At 48.7% G+C, this 26,856-nt stretch overlaps 1 protein-coding gene across 2 annotated transcripts in view; it reads left to right on the forward strand.

The window, feature by feature from the left end:
- The window catches only part of WDR44 (WD repeat domain 44), a 616,515-nt gene that overhangs the window by 155,103 nt on the left and 434,556 nt on the right, over positions 1–26,856 (forward strand). The gene's annotated exons all lie outside the window — the stretch shown is intronic.

The following is a 26,856-nucleotide window of genomic DNA, read 5'->3' on the forward strand; positions in this document are numbered from 1 at the left end:
CGCCGATCGTCATTTCAGGGAAACCAGGCGGGGGGCCTCGGGAGCTGGGGAAGCTCTTCCCCAGCTCCCGAGGCAATTTTGGTTAAAAGGGAATCCCTCTGGTGCCCGCACCAGAGGGATTTCCCAGGGGATGCCTCATGACGAGCTGGACTCATCATGGGCACACGAGAACTGTGTGTCATGACGAGTCCAGCTCGTCATGGGCATTTAAGGGGTTAAGTTCCCGTAGACGAGGTATGCCCAAAAGTTGCACTATGCGCTCACGGCACTTCCATTCTAGGAGAGCTTTCTCCAAGTTGCTGGGAGTGACGCCGGTGGATAGGCTTGCCATAGCTTAGTAATAGGAATAGAAACAGGATTCCTGCAATGAGTGCTAGAAGTAATGGCAGACCACCAAACCCCGAATGCACGAAATTTGGAATGATTCCGAGGACTGCCTGAAAAGGTGTAAACAGTCCTGAACATATGGTCTTAAATACATTTACAATCCCGCTCGTATCAGACACGTTTAAGATATGTCCCATCATTTCTACGAAATGTATAGGGCAGTTTGTACTTATTAGAGCCTGTATCTCAGCCGAAGTCCTTGCAATTTATAGATCATAGGTTTCTTTGGCCGAGGTCAAAGGCACGGTCTGTTGCAAAAGCATGGCTTTCATTCTGCTTAAACTATCAAAACGTATAAAAGAAACATTCAATAAAAGCCATAGAGGCGACTCCCTGACTGTGTCCATTTGGGGGAACAATACTTGCATACATCAAGTAACCCTGTAGCTATATCTGTTACCAGAAATTGGATTCCTGGCAACATGCCACAGCAACTTTGATCATTCAACATGAGGTAACTCCCGTTAGAAAGTTGGCCAAACGTTGGATTAATCACAGCAGCTGGTGTAGCCTGCAGGTGGCAGGACAAGTTTGCCACAGAACCATTACAAGCCCCGTTTAAAGAAATGTCCTGACATATGAGTGATCCGCTTAGTGCATTTTCACAGTGTGTACCGCTGAGAAACACTTCTCGACCCCCACTCCAACATCTGTATTCGTAAGGTAAATCCCAGGATGTCTTAATGTATTCTTTACCCAACCTTAAATATTTGCCTGCTTGCATTTGTTTGAGGCAGTACTGAAAATGAAAAAGTAGTGACGGGCAGAGTTATTTTGCCATGGATAAGCCCTTCTGTAGCTGTTTTTTCTGCTACCGTAAATGGTAATTTTTCCAGTTTTTCAATTCTTAGCACTGTATACTATGCTCCCCTTTGTGCCAGTTTGATCTGTTTATCCGTGAGATTGTATTCCGAAAACAGACGATATGTTGATAAAACGCCAAGGCACATAGCCTGCACGCAAGGATTGCAGCGTCCAGCCTAATAACATAATAGAACGTAACTGAGATTGGCCTTGTTGTAACATGGCTAAATCTTGTTCCAGTATGTCAATAGCAGAGGATACAATGTTGTCCAGTGAATATATTCTGGATGACAAAGTTGTTAACCCATTGTCGACCACTCTAAGTTAATACGATCAAGCTCACGTATTCTTTCTGCAGCCTCTGCCTGTGAAACCTTCCATATTTCATTATAAGCAGCATAAATGCCGCATATATGAAACGTTTTTGATGCGGTTTTCTCGGTCCTAGCAAGAAATCCCTAAGGTCTGCATCTTCTTTAAGTAAAGATAAGTGTTGTTTCACATCCTTGAGTGAAGATTTTTGTAACCAGTTGAGGCACAATTTTCCTACACTGTATGTTGTTACTACCCCCGGGTGCTGTCGTTGAACATAACGTGGGTCTGACCTACTGATAGTAAAGCCCTGTATTCTATTCAGGAATCTTTCTTGACAGATGTTTGTGTCTGTGGGCCAGAGCAACCATTTTTTCCAATCAGGATCTGATCTGTTGTTTTGTAGTATTGTGTCTACTGTGACCGCTCCCTGTGTAGTGATATTACTTGCAGGTGTTGGTACAGAAGGTGTGTTCATGTCTTTGATCTTGGCTAATACAAGGCAAGACGTTTGTTGCAGTGTCATTCAAAAACATTATTTGCGGTGGGATGATACAGGCTCTAAATGAAGCTTCTATCCTCTGCACTTGCCAATCTTTAGAACCTCAGACAGATTTTGTGTTGATTGTCTTTCCAAAAGTCAAACCCTTGTCTCGACAGTTGGGCAATAAAGGCTGCAGAATAAGTCTGTTTTGTATTAGTTAACATATTTTTCTGTCCTGTTTTGTTTACATTTCTATAGAAAAATGTTTCTGGATCAGATGTATTGTACCCTGAAAAATATGGAAACTTATTTGCAAATGTTTTTGAACTACCCTTTGGTGGTGTAGGACAATGTTCCCATTGGTTAAACATAAATACATTTCTAGGTGTTGCAGATTTATGCAAGAAATGATGCCCATAGTGGTTGTAACAATAAAGCTGTTCGTAGTCTGATGAACCCTCTAAGTTTTCATTGTTAGAGAACGCAGCAGACCTTTCTAAATCAGGCATCATGTTATTAACCGTCTCAAAGTTCCAATCATCAGAATAGGTACTGGAGGTAAAAAAGTCACTTAAAGAAATTTTAAATAAATGTGGAATCTTCAAAAGTTCCGTCGGGCCGAATATGTCAAAATCGGTTTTGTCCCAAACTATACCATCCTGTATAGGAACGGCTGTGATGTTCACTGCTGACAAGTCTCTTGCTTCACGATGGGAAGATTTGTGTGGCTTTAAAAGTAAGTTCACATTTTTACTTTGTGTCCAAACGAATTTATCTGCCATTCATAAACTAAGAGTCATTACCAAAGCTAGCCAAAGCAGAAAGAAAAATATTCCAGAAATAATCCGTAGTTCAATCCATGGTGAAACCAGATAAGTGTCTTTCAGAGAATGAAAAAAGTCTTCTACTTGTTGTTTGAAATTTTTTAGGGCTGGCGTTGTTTCAGGCTCACTTGGATCCTCAGAAAACATATCCAAGTTAATGAAGTAGCCAGAAGCAGTTTGGTCAATTGTTGGAATTGCATCAGGATTTGTCGAAATCGCTGTAACCAGCTGATCACGTGTTACGTTGGTGTAGACAGGTGTATCAGGATGAACTGTTACTTGAGTTTCAAGAGTGATGAGTTCGATAGCATTGTTGCTTAGTCCTTCATCTATTACTGCTGAATTCTCGATGGTTGAGTCTTTCAGTCTGAACCGTGAGAGGAGGGCATCTGCTACTAGGTCGGAGTCCACGAGGCCTACTATTTAGTATCGGCCACATAGTGTGGTTTGATGAGGTCGATTAACACAAATCTTTTCTCCTTTTTTCCAGCAAGGGGCGGCAGAAGTACTGTTCTTGCTCCGTGGACGGCTAGGACAGGTACTGGTTGTCTGTAAGAAGGTCCAAATTCCTTCTTGTCCGCAATCTTCTCTCTGACTAAATCCCCAACTTTTGGGATCCAGACAGGCCTTGCTGGGACTGCCATTTTTTCCCCAGTGGTGTTTGGCTTCAGGAACACGTTGCTTTGTTTCGATCTTAGTTCATTTAGATCCTGTAAAACAGCCAAACGATCTTTGGGTTTATTTTCCACCACTGTGCCTTTACATTTGAGATCAGGAACCCACATTCTTGTCCCAAATAGGACCTCATATGGAGTGAACCCCCCACCCCCTTAGAAAAGTTCTTGGCAAATTATTTAATGAGCATTGGACCCCATAAAGATGTTTGACCCACCCATCACCCGAACCTAAAACTCTAGCTGTTACAGACCGCTTTATGTCCCGGTTTTTCCTTTCCACAAACAGAATTTGAAATGGAGAGTAGTACTGCAATGCTACGCCCAAACTGGCCATGGCTTCTTTGTAAGCCCGAGAGCTAAACGCAGGGCCTTGGTCAGATTGTAGTGTGCCAAATGCGTATGTGCCGATAAAGACTCGCAAATCTTTTATAACTGTTTGAGCGTCAGCCGAGCGCTTAAGGCCACATCCATAGGAACCTTGACCTAGTGTTTGTGGGGATGCATTTGTCATAAAGGACGCCTGCGCTTAGATAGTCTAATGCTGTCTAACAATGGTGTCTGTACTAGGCAGGTTACTTCGTAGTCTGATGGCGTTCGGCACTATGCTGTCTATTGCAGTCTCTGCAGTCATTGAGGAAGATGTGAATCAGTGTATTCATCCCAGGCCACCAGTACATCTCTTTTAATGTTAATATTGTTGTAGAGATCCCCTGATGTGACAGACCCTCCCCAAGATGTGCTTCATAAATCAAAGCTGCTCTACGTTCCATTTTTGGAATTACTCTATCCCACACTCCAGGGATTCGAGCAAAAGGAACGTTGTTCGCATCAATTACATAGGAGTACTTGAGTGGAAATTTCTTGGGAAACGCTGTACCACTGCCTTTGCTTGAAGCATGGACAGCCAACAATATCTCATTGTCTTTTTTCTCGTTTTTGAACGAGTGATCGCAGCTACGGAAACCGTCTGAACAGCCCCCTTTGCGGCTTCATCAGCCAATGAATTCCCTGCAACGTGAACGCCATCACGTTGATGACTCGGCGTCTGTATCACGTGAGCTTTTGGTAGTTCATTTCTCAACTGAACTACTTGTTCCCAAAGCGTTTTATGCTTTATTGTGCCACCTTTTCCATCTTTGAATCCGTTTTGAAGCCAATCTGTAAATATTCATTATATGATTGAACACAGTAAAAGGAATCGCACACTATAAGTGTGGGGAATTTGCGATCTGTTCTTTCAAGTGCCAGTTTGAATGCTTGTAGTTCAGCTCACTGAGCTGTACAATCTCCTAGAGATTGCGTCTTAGTGACCATTGTTCGGAAGTTACCATCACGCATGCATACTTTAACGATTGCGCATGCTGCATTGTAGGCTTGTTTGCTCTCTGTAGCGGGTTGTGCTGATCCGTCAGTATAAATTGTAAATTCGTACTGATCGAGAGGCAGAATGTCAGTGGGCAGAGGACATTCATGTTCATATTGCAGTAACGCTTGTGTTTTTAAATCGGGATCAAAAACATATTCAACATCTGTTGCAGCAAGAGAATCAACCCATTGTATCCATCTAGGAAGTAAAGCTTTTGCACTTGGAATGCTCGCTTTTGTAACCGCCTCTAAGGCTGGTACTGGAATCACGACAATTATCCGTTTCCCCTGAGCTAGTGCTCTTTCTTTTGCTACAGCGGTTTGAACTGCTGTCAGTATTTTTTCTGTTGAAGTGAAGCACATTTCTGCTTGTGTATAGAAATGTGATTTGTATGCTATTGGTATTTTTTCACCCTCATTAAAAGTTAAATAGGTGAAACAACATTGACCAGAAATTATTCGGTTCACTAAATTGCGCTTATTTACGGGTGTTTTGTAAGTGATTTGTTGTGAACATGTTAGCTTGGGGTGAACACAGGATGTCTGTGTGTTCCTGTGTCCAATGTTTTGTTAAAAAATCAGGTTTGATTAATTCGTAGAGAGGTTTAACCCTTTCTGCGTAATTTAGAATGTAAGTTCTTCCAAAATTTAGGTAACCCAAGATGGATTGTAAATTTTTCAGCATTTTTGGAGGTTGAAGCAGCGCACACTTTTCTAAAAAGTGAGCTGCCAGGCTTTTGCCTTCACTTGAAAGCTCATATCCTAGGAAAAGGACATTGATATGAGCAATTCTGGATTTTTTAAAGTTGAATTTATAGCCCTCAGAGGCGAAGCCCAGTATAATGGTATTCACCCTGTTCAAGTGCCTATCTAGGTCATCGTCTGTTAGATAGATGTAATCGACATATGACAATGCCTCGTCATCATAAAGTTGTATTAACTCTGTTACCCTTGCTGAGAATAACCCCGGGCTGTTTTTGAACCCTTGTGGGAGTCTACAAAATTGACCCTGGGTCCCCAATATTGAGAATGCTGTTAAGTACCTGCTTTCAGGTGCTATGTTTGACAATAGAAACCATTTGAAATGTCCAATGCAGTTTTATATTTTTTACGCACAATGTTATTCTGTACTATGTGCATTTTGCGCAGCAAATGTTTTGGAACAAGTGTTCAAATGTCTGTAATCCAAAACTAGACGATATGTATTGTCTGGTTTGGATATAGGAAACAAAGGACTGTTCATTGAGGAGGTGCATGTTTTAATCACCCATTGGTATTCAAGTTGATCTAAGATCTCCCTGACCTGTTTTTTTAGCTTCTTGCTTTATTGGGTACTGCCTTTGTGCAGTAGGTTGATTTATTATTTTGTGGTGAGGTGAGTCCTCATCCCATCCTACATGATTTTTGTATAATGCTGGGGCCTGGGCAACTGCCCATTTCCTGGCATAAGTATATTTTAAGTGAATTGGAATATGGTTGGAGTATCAATTGTTTGCAGGCCCACTCAACTATTTATCACCCTCTAATTTCCCTCAGGTGATCAATCACGTGTCTTGATGTCGACACTAAACTCTGCACCGGATTTAATATGTGACGTGCTAACCCTCGAGTCTACTGCTTAGCTATCAATACTACATCTCCCAGAATACCATATGTGTGTATCCCACTCCAAATGTTTTCCTCCTAAATTCACCAATTCAAAAAGAGGAGATGTTGCCATAGCTAACACGAATTAACACTGCAGAACGTTTTTAAAAGAATTAAACATAAACATCCAAATTTACATCCAACCAGTTCATGTTCACCGTATTTATCACAGCAAAACAGTCAGTAAAATACTTTTTTTTTTTTTTTGGAAAACCTTTATTTACACATCGAATATTCACAATCATGGGCCTACAACCGCATGGGCCGGCCGCTAATGTAAGACAATAATACAGTAGTCACAGGAATCGGAGCGAGCCGCACGCATAACGGCTGCAGCCGCCCACAACTGAGCATTGTACTACGGAAAGGTTTCTTATTAACTATTTTATAAAAAAAAAACAACAAAAAGAAACTTATACCAGGCAAAAGAACTCCTTAAATAGGGACTTGCTCTCCCATGGGCGGGGGACAACAGTGACAATGCAGCCAATTACACAGATATTTGTGTGAAAAAGGGGGCGGGGGGGGGGCCAGGAGAGGAGCAGTCATCAATCCCGCAAAGCGACCAGGAACATCAAAGTCAAGGGGACATCGTCACGTCTGGTGCGACCACCAAGGGGGGGGGGGCAAATATTCCCCCGATAGGAATTCCAGGGACCCCACATCTTACTCCATGCCCTAGGCTTGCCCCTGGCCACGTAAACCGTCTTCTCTCGGAACATGCACCAATCCATGTTTTCTTTGCATTTCGCAACTGTGGGGGGCCGGCCGGACCCCCAGAGCTGCGCAATGTCCCTTTTAGCGATCATGTTGCCCAAAGTCACCCAGCGTTCTTGTGCCGCATCGCAGTCAGTCGGTTCCCATACATTCAACACACATCGACGAGCCTCAGGGAGCAGCGCCACACCCGTAACCTCCTCCATCACTGCATGTACACCAGTCCAGAAACGTATCACCTTCGGGCACTCCCACAGAATATGAAGAAAAGTACCAAGCAAGCCACAACCACGCCGACATAAACCATCATCTGTGTAACCCATGTGAAGCAAGCGGGGACCGGTGACATAGACCCTATGTAGTATCTTCAACTGCACAAATCGAAGGCGAACCGTATAGCCACCTCCCTCGGTGAGGCTATGGCCGCGACCCAATCCTCATCATCCAACTCTAGGCCATCAGCGACCCAGACCTCTCGCAAATGCGTGAGGAGGTCCGCTCGAGTATTAATCAGTTTTTTGTAGATCAGGGAGATAGTACTGTCTGGCAGGTAACCATCAAGCAAGCGATCTTCCAACGGGGAGGCTTCGGGGACAGCTGCAGGATTCGGGAAAGCGGAAAGTAGCGCATGGCGCATTTGCGCGTAACGAAAGAACTCCCTCTCGCTCAGCTTATATTCCGTCTGAAGAGCTTCAAACGATTTAAAAGTGCCCTTCGTCCAAAGATCCCCCACACGACTAATTCCGATCAAATCCCACTTCTCAAAGCCTTTCGAACGCCATAGACCTCCCAACGCATCCGGCGCATATAGTGGAGTCGCACGAGACAGACGGCCCGTCCATCCCGTAGCAGCGGTGGCGCAATGCCAGGCGCGCACCGCATTTTTCATAGGACCGGTCAATTTAGCACTTCCCTTCGTACAGTAAAGCGCCCTAGTGAAATCTCTGCCCGGCAACAATAGCTTATCCATCTCGTACGCGGGGTTCACCGCCGGGCCGTATGTCCCATGATTCACCGCCACCAACTGGGACGCCCAATAATATCGTCTAATGTCAGGGAGGGCTATGCCACCATCATACCACGGTAGGGTCAGTTTAGCAAGAGCAATGCGCGGCCTCCCATCCCAAACTAGCTGCCTCTGTAAGCTCTCTACCTCACTAAAGTATTGGGCGGGCACCACGTCCAGCGTATTCTGCAATGCATACAAAAAGCGTGGAAGAGACATCATTTTGAATAAGGCTGCCCTGCCAAGCGGCGATAGCGGGAGCCTACGCCAACGAGCTACATCGGCCCGCAGCCGCTGGAGAGGGGGCAACAGATTCAGAGCATAACTGACCGCCGGATCGAGGGACACGTGGATACCCAGATATTTAAATCCAGAATGTGAAATCTGAATCGGACAGCCACGCGGGAGAGGAGGGGGGGTCGCCAACCAGCACAGAAACACAGGATTTCACCCAATTAATGACAAGCCCCGAATTGCGACCGAAGGAGTTCAGTACATCAAATAGCACTATCAACGATTTCCGCGGGGATGTGAGATAGAGCAAGATATCATCTGCGTAGAGTGATACGCGATCTTCAAACGTCGGTGACCACCGAATATCTGTCATGGAGGGTTCCCACCGGAGCCACGCCTCCAGGGGCTCCAACGCAAGAGCAAAGAGAAGCGGGGACAGGGGGCAACCCTGCCGCGTGCCCCTGCCAAGTAAAAAAGGGGGCAGAGACTCTGCCATTCACCACCACCTGCGCCAGTGGTTCCACGTATAGCAACTTCACCCATCCAATGAACCCAGGTCCAAAACCAAACCTAGCCAGTGCCGCCCAGAGATACGGCCATTCCAGCGTGTCAAACGCCATCGTGGCGTCCAGTGACGCCAAAACGGCCGGCTCCCGAATAGAGTCAACTCTCGCGAGGACTCCATGGAGGCGCCGCAGGGTCAGCGCGGTGTTGCGATGCGGAATAAAACCAGACTGGTCCGTATGTACCAGGTCCCCGATGACTTTAATCAGACGATTAGCGAGCACTTTAGCGAGAATCTTAGGTTCAGCATTTAGGAGTGAGATGGGCCTATAAGACGCACAGCAATCACGCGGCTTGCCCTCTTTATGGAGCACCACAATGGTCGCTAGACGTTGATCACGCGGCAGGGCGCCGGCCTCTCGGGATGCAAGAAACATCTCGCGTAGATGGGGCGCCAACTTATCTGGACGAAGCTTGTAAAGCTCGATCGGGAGGCCGTTAGGGCCGAGAGCCTTTCCTGAACGGACCGAGCGAATCGCCGATGCTATCTCATCGTTTGTCCAGCAGCTCTTTATCATCGACCGAAAGGCACGGCAAAGCAATATCTCGCAACAATTGGCAAGAGTCCTCTTCTGGCCTTCCCGAGACTGGGGAGTAGACGTCACGCAAATGGTCTGCAAAGCAGCCCACAATCTCCCTCGGATCCGTAACACTCACACCATCAGCACGCACAATCACCGGGACCACACGACTCGCTCGTTCTCTCCTCTCCAACCATGCAATCAACCTTCCAGCCTTGTCACCAACATCATACAAGCGCCCCTGTTGCTCCCTACTGGCGAGCTTAGCAGCATCCGTAACCAACGCCCTGTAATCCGCTTGCTTCAGGCAAAGGGCATGGAGTTTGTCCCGTGTGACCCCCCGCCCGAGATCCCCTTCCAAGTCAGTTATGTCCGACTCCAGGCGGACCACCTCCTCAGTTTTACGCCTCTTAGCATGGGAGATCAAAGATAGGGCCTGCCCACGGATGACCACCTTGAAAGCCTCCCACAACGTTACGGCCGAGGAGACTGAACCCTGATTTTCTTCGAAATAGCGGTCCAGAGACTTAACCAGAAGAGCACGAGTCGTGGGGTCATGCAAATACCAGGGATTAATCGGGGCCACCCTCCCCTCTGCCCCCATGGCCACATCTAAGTGGAGCAGGACCGGGGAATGGTCAGAGATGCCCCGGGCCAGATGTCTGACCTCCCCGATCATTTGAGCTTGGGCGGCCGGCATCAGCACATAATCCAATCTAGATAAGGAGCCGTGGACGCTAGAGTGAAACGTAAATTGGGCGAGCCCCGGATGCATTAATCTCCAACAGTCCACAAGCCCCATAGTGTCGATAAAGCCACCCAGCCAAGAGTGTGCCCCGGGGAGGTCTCTGGGAGGGTGCCGATCCTCTCTACCCGACACCACAGAATTGAAGTCACCACCCACCAGCAAGAGGCCCTCCGGGAGCCCAAGCAGCAACCCTCCCAAGTCCGCAAAGGTAGTGGTTTGCAACCCCGGGGGAACATAGACTGAAACCAAACACCAAGTCCGTCCTTCCCACCGGCCCACCAACAACACGTAGCACCCCAGGTCATCATGTATTACCTCATCAATTTCCAGCGGGAGAGAGGATCGAACCAAAATGCCCACCCCTCTGGAGCCGGTTGTAAAACCAGAGTGGGCCACCAAACGGTAGCCCTTTCTATTCATAGCATGGCATGAGTGTCCCACCAAATGCGTCTCCTGCAACAGAACCACATCAGGAGAGTGACGTTTCAAATATTGTAGCACCACCCCTCGCTTCAATCGGTCCCCCAAACCATTTACATTCCATGTTAAAATGCGCAATCCCCTACCCCCCATCCCCACAGCAACCAGCAGCAACCAGCAGCATACTGATTGCCTGGTACAAAACGAACACCACACAAAAACAACACCCCTACCACCACCCCCCCCAACTCCCGCTACAAATCCCCCCACCCTGCACCCCTGCACAAGACCATTAAGCCACCCCAACTCGCAGTGTGCCTGTCGCCCCCCCATGAACCTACTCTACGGAAAGAAAGAAGAAAACCCCTCCCGAGGAGGAAGAGTCTCACCAGATACCCCGCAGCCTCCCAATGATGAAGGAAGGGTAATGCAGTCCTAGAAAAGAAAAACCAGTACATCAAACCCAAGTCGGGCGTGAGCCCAAAATTGTCAAGGAACCACAAGTCATTTGTTCACTCTTGGTCTGCTGATCCACCACCCACATCCGCAGCTCGTTCCTCCCCGCCGTGCCGACGGTGCAAGGTGTCAAGCCAGTCCTCAACCGCCTCGGGCCGGTCGAAAAAATGAGTCCGTTCTTCCAATTCAATGCGTAACTTGGCCGGGAAAAGCATAGAGTACTTCAAGCCCATGTCCCTCAACCGCCGCTTGACAGTCATGAAGCCCATTCGCTGTTTTTGCACCGATTGTGTAAAGTCAGGATAGAAACTGATATCCGCATTATCATATTTCGTCGGGCCATGCACACGGGAGGCCTGCAGGATTGCGTCACGGTCCCTGAAGTTGAATATCCTGGCTATGATAGGTCGCGGTGGGGCCCCAGGCCTCGGCCGGCCCCCCGGGACTCTGTGTGCCCGCTCCACCGTGAAGAATTTGCTGAGGCCTTTCGGCGCTAATTTGGTCAGGATCAGATCTTCCACAAAGAGATCGACCGGCCCGTCCTCCGACCGCTCCGGCACACCGATAATGCGTACGTTATTCCGCCGGGCCCTGCTTTCAAAATCCTCCAGTCTCTTGGCAGAGAGGTCGCTGAGGGCCCGCAAACTACGGATCTCCGTCTGCAGTTCCGAGACATCCGTCTTGAGGCCAGATGACGTAAGATCGAGTGATTTGACCTTCTCATTAGTTTTCGACAGATCAGCCTTAAGTAAGTTAATATCGATCAACACGGTGTCCAGCTTGTGGGCCAGCGAGTCGAATTGCTGGCCGACCGAGGCCTTCATGGCGTCGATGGCACCCATGACGTCTTGTAGTGTCAATTCCGTCGAGGGTGACGGGCCCTCCTTGGCTGTATCTGAAAGTCCACTCGATCCGGGAGATCCCTTCTGCTGGGCATAGCGGTCCATGTTGTTCGCTTGCACGTAGCTACCCCTCCGGGGAGCTCTAGACTTGTGCTTGTCGCCGTCCAGCCGGGTTGTCATCACTCAGCAGGGAGGGCAGGTCCAGTACACTTGTTAGACGCAGCACGCACCCTGGGAGTCCACCTGACTGATGGGCAGACCCCTTGTCAATGCCACTCGACAGCTACAGCTCGGTCCAAACTCCGAGCGACTGTGAGCGCCTGCCACCAGACTCGTAGAGGAAAGTCAAAAACGAAAGTGAAACCAGGGGGGGGATGCCAGCCCCAGGCCCTAATGCCGTTGTTGTTCAATTGGAGCTCGGGGACAGTGCCAGCCCAAGTCCGGGGTGGCGCCACGGAGCAGGCCTCTTTCTGGAGCACAGGATAAGTCGAGTTCCCAAAGTCCGATTTAAGTCCCGAAAACGGGATTCACCTCCGCTTCGGTTCACCAGTAATATTCTTTCAGAATAACAGGATTATAGCCAGGATAGACGTGGGAGGCCGCGAGGGTCCCGGGAGCCCTGTGCCTACGCGTCCATCTTGGTTGCGCGCTAGGCTCCTCCCCCGTCAGTAAAATACTTGATGTATGCCCATGTTCATGATGGTCGCTCATGCCTGACTGACTGACTGAATTATTTATTAAGCGCACTATTGCCGTGGCGTCTTGGCGCTGTATGAGGGTAGAGATTAGCCACTTCCAGTCTAGGATTTAGTAAATAGCCAGGTTTTTAAAGCCTTTCCAAACAGGATCTTATTTGTTTCTAGGCGTAGCTCAGTGGGCAAAGAATTCCACAGCTTTGCTGCCTGAAATGAGAAAGCCTTACCACCCCATCGGGCCCTCTTTATCTTAGGTAGGCAAACCAAACCCAGACTACCTGATCTTAGTGTATATATACTAGGCATAAAGCCTTAAACTGCACCCTTCGACGAATAGGAAGCCAATGTAGTAGCCTTATGCCATTGGACGTCGGGTGGTGTTTCGGAAGATCCAGCAGCACTCTTACAGCAGCGTTCTGCAATGACTGGAGTTTGGAGAGCTGTCTTTCTCCAATTCCAACATGCAGTGTGTTGCAATAGTCGATACGGGATAAAACTATGGCTCCTACTACTGTCTTCCTTAATGCAAAAGGTATAAATGGCAGTATTTTTCGGAGGACCTTAATCGTAAAGAAGCAGGCCGTGGTGACCTGATTGACTTGAGAGGTGAGTGTTAAATCTTTGTCAACCAAGAAACCTAAGTTCTTTACTTTTTGTGTCGGGACAGGACAAATGCCAGCTTCTGGGGGCCAGCATGAATCACCTCAGTTTTCTCTGTGTTGAGCTTTAAAAAGTTCATATTCATCCAGCTCATAACACTAATGAGGTAATTTTGAAATCTCTCCGCTGTGACTTCAACACTCTGTGTGAGTGACACCACTAGCTGGGTGTCGTCGGCATATGACACCAGTTTCAGACCTTGATCTTTTATCAGTTTTGCCAATGGCGTCACATACAGATTGAACAATGTAGGGGATAGCGCGGATCCTTGGGGGACTCCACACGGGAGGAAAAACTCTTCAGATTGAATTCCATCCCAATAGATTTGTTGTACTCTTGAGTCCAAGAAGGACCCGAGTAAGGTTAGTACAGTGTCCCTAATTCCCACTACTTTGAACCTTTCTAGTAGGACCCTATGGTTTGCGGTGTCAAAAGCCGCCGTTAAGTCAAGTAGAATTAGGACAGCTCTGCCACCCCCATCCATAGCCCTACGAATTTCCTCCGTTGCCATTATTAGAGCAGATTCTGTGGAATGTCGTGATCTAAAGCCGTGCTGCGTAGAGTCCAGGGTATTGTTGAGATCCACAAATTCCATTAACTCCTGATTCATAGCTTTCCCTAATATTTTAGATGGCAGAGGGAGACAGGATATAGGACGGTAATGTTTAGTATCCTGAGGGTCCAGTGAGTCTTTCTTAAGAATAGGTCTTATACAGGCCTTTTTCCGTCGCCCAGGAAAGACTCCAGATCATATAACCTCATTAAGGAGAGGAGCCAGAGAGGCACTTATCTCTTCAGGTGCCAAATGGAATATATAGGGGGGGCAAGGGGTGAACCTGACTTAGTTTGGGTTAACAGATTGATAACTTGTTTTTCGTTTAGGGGAGAAAATTGGGACAGACAATTCAGTGTTCAAAAAGTCTCAATTGGTTCCCTATTGTCTTTTCCCAGATTTACCGGTAGGTTTTGGACTGCTTGGACCTTTTGCTGAAAAAACAGAGCCAGTTTGAAAGTTTCTCCCGAAAGAGTGCTTTCACTTTTCTTGGTATGTCTCCCTCCATCCGGAGTGTTATTTCATATAACTTTTGTGGAGTACTAACCCTGGTGTTTACAGTCTCTACTGTGATGTACTCATTCAAGTCCACTATCTCCAGAAGTTCCTTCAGGTTCTGGCGAGCTATTGTTACTTCTGCTGCACTGTCCAGCATTGTCTGAGTCCGTTCTTGAGCTGTGTTCTCAGTATTCTCGGCATGTTTGATCTTCAGACCTGCTACCTTCTTCGGTGAATTGAGGTTTTGATTTATTTTTCTGAACGTGTTGATCGTGTTTGTACTTCACGCGTTCTTCTTTGTGATCTGACCGTCCTCTTCTTTCTGATGTCTGTGACGATATTTGAAAGGTACGAGAGGAACATGTATCAGTATCCGGATACCTGTCGGGTTTTCTTAAATTATCCCTATTCCTGAGGTTGTACCTCCTTTCAAAGGGCTCCTTTTGAGGAGACCTACCTTGGAATTGAGAATGTTTCTCTTTTGAATTTTGTTTATTAGTTTCTCACTTCTTTTTAAGAGATGTAAGATTTTGTTTAATAGAGTCCTTCCCAGGACCTTCAGACAGTTTTGGCTTCAAAGGTTTTTCACCCAAACTGTCTCTGCCTAATTCTGCATAAGATTTTTCTATTTTTCTGTGTAGTTCTTGTTGATGTTCTGTTACATCAAATTCCCTTAAGCGTTGGCGGATCGCCACTGATGCTGCCTCCCCTTTAATATTGGATAATATAATTGTTGAGACCAGGTCGAAGTTTTTCAGTAATTTCATACCTAAATTCAGAGCAGGCTCTGCCCCGTATTCGTTTTGAATTTGTTTCAGGACATCTGGTATTACTGCAATTGACGGAACACCATGTGTTTTAGTATAGATGGCAGAAAAGACTGTGCCCCAAGTGGTGCAGTCTTCCAGTTGTGGTGTGATCCCCATTGGTAAACAGATTGTTAGGATTCTGTGTTTCTCATAAGAGCTAGTATTTGGAAATACTGATCGATTTGATAAATTTTTTGAGCTAACCAGAATGGAATTTGTTGACGTTTTGTGGGCATTTTAACCATGACTGCGTGTAAAGTCTGTGGAGTAATTTTTAGTGTATACCCCTGTTGAGTTTGATTTGGAATGGTCATTGGTGGTTAGACTGTGAAAGTCTGCTTGACATATTGGACTAATTGTCTGTAAATCTTTTATTAACTCTTGTAGTTGAGTGAGTAATTCCTCGTCTGACATGTCTTTGATGTCTGGATGAGGTGTGTAGCCGACTAGAATCGGCCATGTTGCTCCTGGTCTACCTAGTGGACCGAGCCTGGTTATGTTTTTGTGATGTTTTAGGGCACCTTTAAACCAGAGATTATGGTCCTGCTATTTGAGTGGAATTTCAATATCCTCGAATGGAATATATTCCTCAGGTGGTTCATCTTCTTTAAAGAAGTGAAATATTTTTGTTACTGGATTTGTTTCTGGGAATACAATCCATGAATAGAATACCTCTGTCTGAAAGAATTTGTGTGCCTCTATCACGAAAACTGCTCTACCGCCTCTTGGTGTTAGGCCGTGTTTTATAAGTTTTAGAGTAATGGCTCTCCTTAAGTTTGGAGGGATGTTTAGAACACCCTCCTCGGTTTCATTTAAACCTGTAAAATTAAAGCTGTTACGACTGGGTCAGCCGCAGCCACACCGCTCTCTGTGTTAGTATCCCCGTTAAAGGACATTGTTTTTGAAAAATGTAGAACAAGTTTCAAGAAAACAAAGATAAGGTGCGCAATATTTTGGAACACTGTATCCTTCAACGTTGAACAAACCAAACAGCTAATATATAGGATTTTGGTCCTATTAAGTTTTGGCGGATACTTAACCCTACCCACTCCAGACGTCTTATGGAGTATGAGAGTAGGAGTCTCTAAGAAAAGCACGACTGAGTTACTCAGTATCTAGTGTTAAATTAGTGCCTTACCAAACGTTGGGCGCCATGTAGTGTAGTTCCTATTTCCCTAATAGGCCCTGCGCATTGGAATAATATACCCTATAGATTTGGCATAGGACTGAGGTCAGTATGTCCCTATCGAGTATATTAAACTTAATTTCTTTGTGCCAGCTAACTCAGAGGCCACTAGAATCTCCTTGTAAACAAGAAGGGAGTAGTTTCTGCCAACCGCATAAACATGACAACTTTGTTTCCGTTTAGAATCGGAATACTCAGAATCGTGGAAACAGATAAGTTTCACTCAGCTAATCGTGCATGCGTGCATGCTTAGTTTCTTCAGAGTCACACAGAAAGAATAGACGGGCATTTAAAAAAAAGCATTTATTGAACAGTCTTGTTTCTTGTGTAAGAGATATGAGCTGTTACAATCGTAAGACAGTATATGCGAGATATATTATGTACAGCATAAGCAGTAGAAAGAAATAATACTGCGCTAGCATTCTTTTAGTTATGACACATATATTCATATACATAAATAACATAAGCTAAAAATGCAAGTACTCCGAAGATGCTTCTCTAACTAGTTCCACCCCACTGTACCTAACCTAAGTGTAGTACAAGGTAAGAAGTAGGTGATGTATGCTATAGTATGGTAGGCAATAGTATGGTATGCTTTGTCGGGTATGCCAAGAGTCCCTCTAGGTTCTAGTCCGCTCCATACCTTGAGAATGAGAGAGGTGGGAATCTCTTTCCGGGTCTCGAATTCTAACACCCCGCGAAGGGAGTCAGAACACTGGAAGCTGGATTCTCTGCGAGCAGGGACGACAGCGTCTCTTATAAGTGCGTCAGGCTCCTCTTTAGCAGCCTCTATTTTTGTGGTAAAATAGTTCTTTTTGGCCTGAATAATTGCTTCTTTGTATGCCGCAAAGGCTAGCTTATAGCACAATTTACCTTGCGCACTGTAATCCACTCTCCAGGCACGCTATAGGTGTCTACATTTACATTTAATCGTTTTAAGTTCTATGCTTTACCATGGCGCTGATGGTTGAGCTCTTCGTTGATTGCTGATCATTTCTGGGGCCAGACAATTAATTGCAGATCTAATCCAATTGTCAAAATTGTCTGCAGCCTTATTGTTATCCGAGGCTGGGCTAGGAGGGCCAATACAAAGAGCTTCCTCCAGGTTAGTTTTGTTTATTTTATGCCAGGATCGACACTTAACCACTGTTGTTCTGCCACGAGACATCATTTTTCTTTCTGGACAGAGGAGTGTGAAAAACTCCGCCTTATGGTCTGTCCATGTAAGTGGCAGAATTTTGTCTAACCCAATAAGGGGGTTGTTTTTGAATATGCTGTCCAGAGTATGACTGGCATCGTGGGTGGGTCCAGTGACTGAGTCAGACCAAGACTTTCCATATTATGTAGCAGGGTGAAAGTATCTCCACTGTTCCCACATTCCAAATGAAAATTAAAAACCCCTAGGGCTGTAAAGCTTTGGAACTCGAAGCAAGATTCTGTGAGAGTATGCAGTGCACGAATGAAAGTAGCACGCGGCCCTGGTGGCTGGTATAGGAGCAGACCCGGGCAGCTGTGGGTGTTATCAATTTTAATATTAAACGCCACCGCTTCTGCGTTCATCAGCTGGATAGGGTTGCAGGTGGCCTTAAAGCATGAGCGGTAGATAATAGCAATACCACTTCCCCTATTGTCTTTCCTGTCCATGCTGTACAGTTTGTAGCCTATTGGCAGCGCCTCATTACAGACTGGCTCGGATGTATCCGTGGCCCAGGTTTCAGTCAAGAAAATCAGGTCAGGATTATAAGTCTGCATTAAGTCCTCGAACAAGTGTCTATGCTTATTTATGGATCTAGTGTTCAGCAGGCAAGTGGCCTTCTCCCACATTCCTCATTGTTTATTTCCCTCCGTCCAGGAGCGTGCGGGGGCTCCACTATATGAGGAGTTTCAACAGCAGTATCTAAACTATTGTTGTCTCCTGACCTTGGTCTAAGGTTAGTTGCCCCTAGGGGATTCACTGATGTATACCTACATGTCACTAAGAACCCACAGCCATTACAGTAGTAGGGATCAACCCTCTTCCCTTTCCATAATGGGGAGTGACAGCCCTTACCTATATCTAGAGCAAGTAGTTGATCTCTTGTGTAGGTTTGGGGAAAGAAACGGCCAGGGGTCTTGGCGCATTCCAGGCGCTGACTGGCGCAGACTGGCTTGCCTTTGGCGTGCTGGTGGCACCCCTGCTGCACACGACCGGGCAGCATGTACTTCTATGCCCCACATGAGCCAGGAGCTAAAACACTGACCTTTAAGAGGTGGGCCCGCTCTTACCTGTGGGCACCACAGGTCAGTTTGGCAGCGCGCTTTCACAGCGGGGCTACCAGTGCAAATTAGCAAGAGCAAGTGCAGATTAACAATATAAAAACCGGAGTCAGAGTAAAAATAGATAAAACATAAACTAAAAAGGAGCAGCAGAATACCAAAATTCTCAAGCAAGTTGTCCAACGAGGTAAGTTTCACCACCCAGTACACACCATTACAGGCTGTGCGGTCAAGTCAGCATGTACTTTTATGCCCCACATGAGCCAGGAGCTGAAACGCCGACCTTATTTTAAAACCGGATAAATTGGAAAGAGTGGAAAGGGCAGCTATATCACATATTGTATTCAACCTACGCTAGGCGAGCATTAGTGTGGGAGCAACTAAGACCACCTTTGTGCCTATATATGTGGAGGCGGACGTTGAGGAGAGGTATGTCTATCTGAAAGAAACACGTTAGTTAGGTTCCTCACCTTAGAATATCCCCAGGCGTCAGGCTGGATCCGGAAAGATTTTTCGGCAGCAATACCCTTGCGCGTCGCTAGGTGTCGTCGGCGGCTCCGCGTCCGTCGTCGGCGTTGTGATCGCCGGAATGACGTCGTCGGACTACTTAAACACCGCCCTCGCGTGCTGACGTCAGTTCTTCTTTTTTTCCGTGCCAGTAAGCGCTGATCCGGGAAGAGCATACCCTTTTAGTCACTTTTTGACACAACTTTTTGAACTCTTTTGGTTCTATTTCCAGTCGACCTCGACTCTGGTGCCGGTAGGGATGCCTGGATTCAAACCTTGTGACGCCTGTCACCGACTGATGTCGGTCACAGATCACCACCGCCTGTGTCTCTATTCCCTTGGGGCCGACCACCATGCCGAGTCATGCCTCGACTGCCGGGCCTTGACCTCGAAGGCTAGGCGGGAGCGGTCCCGCAAGCTGCTCGAGATCCAGCAGTCGGCTCCGAGGGACCGGTCGCGGAGCCGCAGCGATCACCGCTCATCGGGGTCAAAGTCTTCGCACTCTGGTAAGTCGAAGCACAGCAAGAAGTCAGGCGACATCGTTCTTCTGGCTCCCCTCGCCGGTCGCGCGACTCGACTGAGGGTTCGGGTGGCACCGTCGGAGCCGCAGGAGTCCCGTCCGACCCCATACCCTCCGGTCCCTGGGTCTGACGCGACTCCGGCGGAGATCAGAGATTTCCTCGTGGCCATGAGGAGCCTGGCTTTGCCGTCTGGCCCCGCGGGCTCGACTGGGAGGCCTAGCGAACCGGCGGCCCCGGCGCGACTCCGGTTCCGACGCAGCAGGCCCCTGCGGGATCCAGGCCTGGATCCCGGTCGACATTACGACCCCTCCGCCTGCGCGATCCCTCCGGTGCCACCCCCGGCGCCGCCTTCGGATGACGCCGTTCCCCGGATGACGCCGTTCCCCGGATGACGCCGTTCCCCGGATGACGCCGTTCCCCGGATGACGCCGTTCCCCGGATGACGCCGTTCCCCGGATGACGCCGTTCCCCGGATGACGCCGTTCCCCGGATGACGCCGTTCCCCGGATGACGCCGTTCCCCGGATGACGCCGTTCCCTGGTTTAGTCCGGGCCTGGCGTCGGAGCGGCGCCGTCCGGTGCCGGTGGATGAGAGATTCATCTACTGCCCGGCGCCGACCCTTCCACCTGTATACCAGGAGTCTGATGACGTAGACGACTGGGAGGGGTCTGAGGACCCTCTGGCACAGCAGCGCCAGTTATCTCAGTACTGGGCAGACAAACTGGGGGATGCCAGTGGTCTTGATACCGCCCCTGACACTGGCTTCATCTCTCCTCCATCCGTGGCTACGGAGGAGGGTGCTACGTATTCTGTGGGGGGAGCTGCCTGCTGTGGCCGTGAGGACTAATCTCCTCACTGAAGTGCTTCAACCGCCGGCAAGCTCCTCGGAGCCTCTGCTGCAGTTCAATGAAGAACTAACGGACATTCTGATGGGCACCTGGACCAAGCCCTCCACAGTTCCTCCTGTGGACCGGAACGTGGCCCGGCGTCACCCAGTTTTCTTTCGGTGCACCCCACGCCCGAGAGCCTGGTTATCCAGGCGTCTACCTCCCAGACCTCCTTCCCGTCTGCTCCCCCGGATCGGGAATCCAAAAGGTTGGAACAGTTTGGGAAGAAACTGTTCTCCTCCCTTAGTTTGGGGTTGCGGTCTATCAACACCGCATGCCTTTGGGACCGTTACTCCCACTCCCTGTGGGATACGGTGGAGGACGTGCTGCCCCAGTGTCCGGAGGAGGCCCGGACACGGCTCGCCCAGGCTCTTGCCGAGGGGCGGGATGCGGCACGGTATTAAATCCGATGTGGACTGGACACAACAGACTTGCTAGGCAGGGCAATTGCGACCTCTGTGGCGATTCGTCACCACGCCTGGCTGCGGTCCACGAATTTCTCCGGGGATGTCCGGAGCACCCTCATGGACATGCCCTTCGATGGCAGTCGCCTTTTCGGCGACAAAGCGGATAGTGCGCTGGAGCGCTTTAAAGACTCCAGGGCTACGACCAAGTCCTTGGGCCTCTCGGGCCCGCACCCGTAAACTTCCGCTTTTCGCCCCTTTCTTGGCCACGAGCCGGTCCATCCACATCTACCCCAGCAGCATCCGCCTGAAAGCCCTCCTATTCCGAGCTTTCATGCCCATTCCACGCCCGTGGGAGGCAGAGTTCGCCATCACCTGCACCACTGGCGTGCCGTCACCACGGACAGGTGGGTGCTGCAAATTGTCCTAAGGGGCTACTCCCTCCCCTTTTGAGGTGACCCCTCCAGCCATGCCACCGCAGTACCACCGAATTTCGGGGGATCACTTGCGACTTCTGCAGGAGGAAGTTACGGCCCTCTTGGCCAAGGGGGCTATCGAGCGCGTTCTTGGCCCAGAAGTAGGTCATGGTTGTTATTCCCACTACTTTCTGGTTCCCAAGAAGGGCAAAGGGGGCCTACGCCCTATCTTGGACCTCAGGAGCGTCAATGCCTTCCTCTGGAAGGAGAAGTTCAAGATGCTATCCTTAGCTCAGGTTCTGGCTGCCCTAGACCCTGGAGACTGGATGGTAGCGTTGGACTTGCAGGACGCTTATTTCTACATCCCCGTCCTGCCGGCCCATCGGCGTTACCTGCGGTTCACGGTAGGCCACGAGCACTTTCAGTTTACCGTGCTCCCCTTTGGCCTCACCAGTGCCCCTCGGGTGTTCACGAAAGTGATGGCGGTGGTCGCAGCTCACCTGCGCAGATTAGGGGTTCCAGTCTTCCCCTATCTCAACGACTGGCTGTTGAAGGCGGGCTCGCCCCAGGCAGTCGTCTCCCACCTCCAGACTACGGCCGACCTCCTGCATTTGCTGAGGTTCTCCATCAACGTGCCGAAGTCGCATCTGAGTCCCTCGCAGACGCTCCTTTTCATCGGAGCAGTTCTGGACTCTGCACAGTTCCAGGTCTATCCTCCGGAACAGCGGGTTCGGCAATATACAGGCTCTGATTACGATCTTTCAGCCTTTGTCCCGAGTTTCGGTCAGGTTGTTGCTGCGGCTGCTGGGTCTGATGGCCTCCTGCATCCTGCTAGTACATCACGCCACGTGGCGGATGCGGGCTCTGCAGTGGGACCTGAAGTTCCAGTGGGCCCAGCATCTGGGCAACCTGCCCAACCATGTGCTGATCTCAGAGGGCACTGCAAGACAGTTGCAGTGGACAGCGATTGGGTCAGTGGCAGATCCCTCTCCCTACCCCAACCGGAGCACGTAGTGGTGACGGATGCGTCCCTCCTGGGATGGGGGGGCCACATGGGAGAGGTGGAGTTCAGAGGCCTCTGGTCTCCGGCGGAGTCCCGGTTCCATATCAACCTATTGGAGCTGCGGGCGATCCGACTTGCACTGAAGGCATTCCTTCGCTCTGTTCGGGGAAGTGTAGTGCAGGTGTTCACGGACAACACCACCGCCATGTGGTATTGCAACAAACAGGGCGGGGTGGGGTTGTGGACCCTTGGTCAGGAGGCTCTGCGCCTCTGGACATGGCTGGAACATCAGGGCATCACCCTGGTGGTTCAACACATGGCGAGCTCTCTGAACACCAGGGCAGACGAACTCTGCCCCCGGTGCATGATGGATCACGAATGGCGTCTGAACTTGGACGTGGTGCAAGGCCTCTTTCGGCAGTGAGGAGAGCCTTGGTTAGATCTATTCGCGCAATATCAGCAGTTCTGCGCGTTGGAGTTTCCAAGGCGGCACTCGCTCGGAGACGCTTTTCGTCGCGAGTGGAGCTGCGGTCTGTTGTACGCCTTTCCACCTATACCACTTCTGCCCAGAGTGCTGAAGAAGATCAGGCGCGACCGGGCCCAAGTCATCCTTGTGGGTCCGGATTCGGCACGAAGATACTGGTATCCCGAGCTACTCAGTCTATCTATCGATCCCCCGATTCGACTGCCTCTTCAGGAGGACCTTCTGCCGCAGCAGCAGGGGACGGTCCTCCACCCGAACCTGTCCAGCCTCCACCTCCATGCGTGGAGATTGAGCGGCGGCAGTTGATGCCATTTGACTTGCCTCCTGAAGTCTGTAATGTTATTCTGGCAGCCAGGCGTCCCTTCACAAAATCGGTATATGCCTGCAGGTGGAACAAATTTGTGGCATGGTGCACAGCAAAGGCTGTGGATCCCCTTTCCGCCCCTCTTTCTGAGGTTCTTCTCTTCCTTCTTTCCCTGGCCCAGCAGGGCTCTGCTCTGGGCACCCTCAAGGAATATCTTTCAGCTATTTCTGCCTTCTTACGGCTTCCTGATCAGCCTTCTCTTTTTAAATCCCCTGTTGTTTCTCGATTCTTTAAGGGCATTACTCACATGTTTCCTCCTGTCCCCTTCGTAATGCCTCAGTGGGATTTGAATCTAGTCTTGACCTATCTGATGTGCACTCCTTTGAGCCACTTCATAATTGTCCCCTTCGTCTTCTGACTCTTAAGACTGCTTTTCTGGTTGCCATCACCTCTGCCAGAAGGGTGAGTAAGCTCCAGGCTCTCTCTTCTAAGCCTCCTCTCCTTTCTGTCCATCCGGACAAAGTTGTTCTTAGGACTCGTCCTTCCTTTCTCCCTAAGGTGGTAACTGCCTTCCACATCGGCCAGTCTGTTACGCTGCCCAACTTTTTTCCGCATCCCTCGAAAGAGGAAGAGAGGCTCCACCGTCTGGACCCAAAATGGGCGCTGTCCTTCTATCTGGACCGTACCAAACAGTTCCGGGTGGACGACCAACTCTTTGTTGGCTACGTGGGTGCTAAGAAGGGGCGGCCGGTGCACAAGCGAACCATCTCTCGGTGGGTCATTTTGTGTATCAAGGCCTGTCATTCTTAAGCTAAAAAGGAACCTCCTGTAGTGCTGAGGGCCCATTCCACTCGGGCCACAGCGGCGACCACTGCCCTGGGCCGGGGAGTCCCCTTGCAGGACATTTGTCAAGCAGCAACGTGGGCCTCGCTGTACACGTTTGCCAAACATTATTGCCTGGACAGCCAAGTCCAGAGAGACGGCTTCTTTGGCCGTTCTGTTCTCCCGGACTTTCTGGTGTGATCTTGGTTCGCAGACCCACAGCCGGGGTTGGTATTGCTGGGGTATCTATTCTAAGGTGAGGAATCTAACTAACGTGTTTCTTTCAGATGAACAAGTTACTTACCTTCGGTAACGATATATCTGTAAGAAACATTAGTTAGTTAGATTCCTCACTGCCCCACCCATCCTCCCTGTTCTGCGAACTGATATCTAGGATTGAGGTCATCCCTTTCAGGGCCCTATATTCTTGGCACCAGTGTCGGTCTCTTGCATGGCTCTGCGTTCCTGTCGCGGAAAGCTATGTACAAGAATTGACGTCAGCGCGCGAGGGCGGCTTCTAAGTACTCCAACGTCATTCCGGCGATCACGACAACGGATGCGGAGCCGCAGACGATGCCTAGCGACGCGCAAGGGTATTGCTGATGAAAAATCTTTCCAGATCCAGCCTGACGCCTGGGGATATTTTAAGGTGAGGAATCTAACTAATGTTTCTTACAGATATATTGTTACCGAAGGTAAGTAACTTGTTCTTCTGCAGGGTAAGCTTGTCTGGAAGGCCGTTCCTTGCTTAACCTATACATGCCTATTGTTGATGATCCCCACTTCTACTATGGGCATCAAGATGTGATTGGTTCCAAAATGGATGGTCTGCTTCTTCCGTTAGATGATTTTTTAACTGTGTAGTGGATGCGGAAAAGGATTGGTAACTCCCCAGGCAAGATATGAAACCACAAATGACCTCCTCACTGCAGGAGGTCATGTCCAATTTGGGGTTGCTGGATGGTTGGAGAGCTCACAATCCATTAAATAAAGCCTTCCTCTGCCACTCGCCTACACACCACACGTTCAGCAGACTAGATAAAATGCTGTTTGCATGTCTTCCCATGGACTCCCTGTTGACTGTGACTTAGCTGGTTTCTTATCAGATAATTCCCCAGTGCTCTGTGATTTGGCCTGGGGTGGGGGTGGGACACATACAAGACATTTGTGTTTCCTGATTGATAATATGGAGCATGTGGTAGGCAATGAAAAGCTAACTCTGACCTTAACTGAATATTTAATAATCTAACTGGGGCTTGAACGGTACTCATGCTGTTGAATGGGAGGCTATGAAAGCAGTGATGAGGGTCCAATTCCTGGGCTTGACCAGTGGGGTACATAGGCCGTTACAATGGCGAGCTGGCAGTTTTGCAATATAAGGATTTGAGTTGTTCAACGCAGCAAAGGGAGACATTATAGCTCAGCCAGACTTTGATGTCAAAATGGAACAGGCTCGATGCTTACACAATATAGGCAATGTCTTCATTGTGAAGGAGACAAGGTAGGCCGGCTTCTGGCCTGGTTGCTCCATAGAGAACGTTGTTCACCTCCTGTCCCTAACTTGATTGGCCCGGACAGCACGGTGGCTGCCTCACAGGAGGCAATGGTGGCAACATTATTTCAGTGCCATTTGGAGAGGATGTATGGGGGTGGGGTCTCGCTGCTCACTTGAGAGGATTGAGGCATTCCTGGCACTGCTGGTTATACCCCAGCTAGGAGAAGTGGCAATGAAGGACCTATGAGTGGATATTACTCTAGTGGAGCTCCCTGCAGCCTTGATAATGAAACATAAGTATAAGACTCCCGGTGGATGGATTTTTTACTGAATTGTACCGGGTGTTTGTAGCGGTGCTGAATCAGATCAGTAGTTGTTGGAGGTAATCTTAGAAGCTATGGAGTTAGAGATAATCCCAAAGGATTTATGATGCCTAAGCCATGTGGGGGCAACTCTGACCTCATATCGTCCCCTTACAATGAAAAACTCTGACATAAAGGTTTTGTGCAATCTTATGGTGCCCTCCTGCTGAGCGGGACCTAGGTACCTCTGATTTCAAATTGTACTTCTTTGCCTCTCAGCTCCAGTGGGTCACACAATGGCTTGATGGAGCCCACCAAGAAGTGCTAGGGTTGGTGGGGCAGTCCACACATTTCGGTCCTTTGCTAGAAAAACTGCCAGCCTGTTGGTGGCTGTTATGTGTCCTGGAGTTCTTTTGACTGTGGCGCTAAAATGCTGGAGGTGCTGCGTCTTAAGAACTGCGGGGACGCCCCTATATGCACCGGCATCACTCCTGGCGGGCCTCCCTCACGGAGACCCCCCCCTCTCCTTTTTCTCAGCAGAAGAGGTGTGGAATTTAATAACATTTCTACTTGTTCATGGGACATGTTGCTTCATAAATCTACTTGTCCTGTAACAAAATCCAATTGTCTCTTTGGTGCCATGTAGTGCGACGACAAATCATGACAGCAATCTCATTATCTAGGAGCTCTGAAAATAGCTTCTCTGATTATGTCAGAGCTCATACCAATTGTCCAGATAAAAATGGTACCTCATTTGTGTGGGGGCGGAGGAGCCTGGTGCCTGTGACAGGAAAGGGCCCAGATCGCAAGATGAACCCGTTCATTTTTTCCTCTGTAAACCTACCCTCTTTTGACATCTGGGTAGCTGTGGATTTTGGGCTCTAGCTCAGCAAGCACCTATAAGCCTATCAAACTTGTATGTTTCTGAAAATTAAACACCCTGGAGAGTCTAGTGTGGCTTAACTAGCATTGCTCTCAACATGTTTCTTTACCCAGAAGGCCTTGAAAACCTCCATCCTTGGCTAAAAACATACATTTTCATCATA

Source organism: Triturus cristatus, chromosome 5_2, assembly GCF_964204655.1.
Source record: "Triturus cristatus chromosome 5_2, aTriCri1.1, whole genome shotgun sequence".
NCBI classification, from domain to species: Eukaryota; Metazoa; Chordata; class Amphibia; order Caudata; family Salamandridae; genus Triturus; species Triturus cristatus.